Below are 2,500 nucleotides of genomic sequence, written 5' to 3' on the forward strand. Positions count from 1 at the left end.
CCCTATGTAGTGTACACTATTCCCTATGTAGTGTACCCTATTCCCTATGTAGTGTACCCTATTCCCTATGCAGTGTACCCTATTCCCTATGCAGTGTACCCTATTCCCTATGTAGTGTACCCTATTCCATATGTAGTGTACCCTATTCCCTATGTAGTGTACACTATTCCCTATGTAGTGTACCCTATTCCCTATGTAGTGTACCCTATTCCCTATGTAGTGTACACTATTCCCTATGTAGTGTACCCTATTCCCTATGTAGTGTACACTATTCCCTATGTAGTGTACCCTATTCCATATGTAGTGTACCCTATTCCCTATGTAGTGTACACTATTCCCTATGTAGTGTACCCTATTCCCTATGTAGTGTACCCTATTCCCTATGTAGTGTACCCTATTCCCTATGTAGTGTACCCTATTCCCTATGTAGTGTACCCTATTCCATATTTAGTGTACCCTATTCCATATGTAGTGTACCCTATTCCCTATGTAGTGTACCCTATTCCCTATGTAGTGTACCCTATTCCCTATGTAGTGTACCCTATTCCCTATGTAGTGTACACTATTCCCTATGTAGTGTACCCTATTCTATAAAGTGTACCCTATTCCATATGTAGTGTACCCTATTCCCTATGTAGTGTACCCTATTCCCTATGTAGTGTACCCTATTCCCTATGTAGTGTACCCTAATCCCTATGTAGTGTACCCTATTCCATATGTAGTGTAACCTATTCCATATGTAGTGTACCCTATTCCATGTTTAGTGTAACCTATTCCATATGTAGTGTTCCCTAATCCCTATGTAGTGTAACCTATTCCATATGTAGTGTACCCTATTCCATATGTAGTGTAACCTATTCCATATGTAGTGTACCCTATTCCATGTTTAGTGTAACCTATTCCATATGTAGTGTTCCCTAATCCCTATGTAGTGTACCCTATTCCATGTTTAGTGTACCCTATTCCATATGTAGTGTACCCTATTCCATATGTAGTGTACCCTATTCCATATGTAGTGTACCCTATTCCCTAGGTAGTGTACCCGAATCCCTATGTAGTGCACCCTATTCCATATGTAGTGTTCCCTAATCCCTATGTAGTGTAACCTATTCCCTAGGTAGGTAGTGTACCCGAATCCCTATGTAGTGCCCCTATTCCATATGCAGTGTAGTGTGTACCCTAATCCTTAATCCCTATTCCATATGTAGTGCACCCTATTCCATATGTAGTGTTCCCTAATCCCTATGTAGTGTAACCTATTCCCTAGGTAGTGTACCCGAATCCCTATGTAGTGCACCCTATTCCATATGTAGTGTACCCTATTCCATATGTAGTGTACCCTATTCCATGTTTAGTGTAACCTATTCCATATGTAGTGTACCCTAATCCCTATGTAGTGTACCCTATTCCATATGTAGTGTACCCTAATCCCTATGTAGTGTACACTATTCCCTATGTAGTGTACCCTATTCTATAAAGTGCACCCTATTCCATATGTAGTGTACCCTATTCCCTAGGTAGTGTACCCTATTCCATATGTAGTGTAACCTATTCCCTAGGTAGTGTACCCGAATCCCTATGTCGTGTACCCTATTCCCTATGTAGTGTACCCTATTCTCTCAGCAGGGCCCTTTAGGCTCTGGTCTAGTGCAGTACATAGGGGATCGGCTGCCGTTTGGTAACGTGACACGTAACAGGTGTTTTCACAGCTTGTTCATTCTGTTTGATATTGGAGGTTAACTTTTAGACGTTTAGTCAGATGAAAGAAGTTTAACTTTCCCGTTCTCTCTTCTTCTCTTCTCCTCTCTGAGGTGTTCTGTTCGCCTTAAGGAGTGTGTCTGAATTTAAAATGCCTCTCGTCTCCCCTAGGAAGCAAGATTTTGTCCTTATTCCATCAATCAGAGAAAGGGGATTTGGAGAAGTGTGTGTGTGTCGGGGGGTTATTCATGTGTGTGTGTGTGTGTGTTGGGGTGTTATCCGTGTGTGTGTGTACTTGAGGGCGTGCTTGTGTGTGTGTGTATGTGTGCTTGAGGGCGTGCTTGTGTTTGTGTGCGTGTGTGCTTGAGGGTGTGTGTGTGCTCTAGGGCGGGTGTGTTTGTGTGCGTGTGTGTGTGTGTGTGTGTGTGTGTGTGTGTGTGTGTGTGTGTGTGTGTGTGTGTGTGTGTGTGTGTGTGTGTGTGTGTGTGTGTGTGTGTGTGTGTGTGTGTGTGTGTGTGCTCTAGGGCGGGTGTGTTTGTGTGTATGTGTGTGTGTGTGTGTGTGTGTGTGTGTGTGTGTGTGTGTGTGTGTGTGTGTGTGTGTGTGCTCTAGGGCGTGTGTGTGTGTGTGTGTGTGTGTGTGTGTGTGTGTGTGTGTGTGTGTGTGTGTGTGTGTGTGTGTGTGTGTGTGTGTGCTCTAGGGCGTGTGTGTGTGTGTGTGTGCGTGTGTGTGTGTGTGTGTGTGTGTCTGTGTCGGGGATTTGCAGCTGTGCTCGCTGCACTAGCTGTGTGATGAACTGTGG

General features: G+C 44.0%; 1 protein-coding gene across 5 annotated transcripts in view; it reads left to right on the forward strand.

Moving 5' to 3' along the window:
* Positions 1 to 2,500, forward strand: part of LOC118383109 (cell adhesion molecule 2-like) — an 884,842-nt gene that overhangs the window by 671,337 nt on the left and 211,005 nt on the right. The gene's annotated exons all lie outside the window — the stretch shown is intronic.

The sequence above is a fragment of the Oncorhynchus keta genome, chromosome 6 (genome assembly GCF_023373465.1).
Source record: "Oncorhynchus keta strain PuntledgeMale-10-30-2019 chromosome 6, Oket_V2, whole genome shotgun sequence".
Classification (NCBI taxonomy): Eukaryota; Metazoa; Chordata; class Actinopteri; order Salmoniformes; family Salmonidae; genus Oncorhynchus; species Oncorhynchus keta.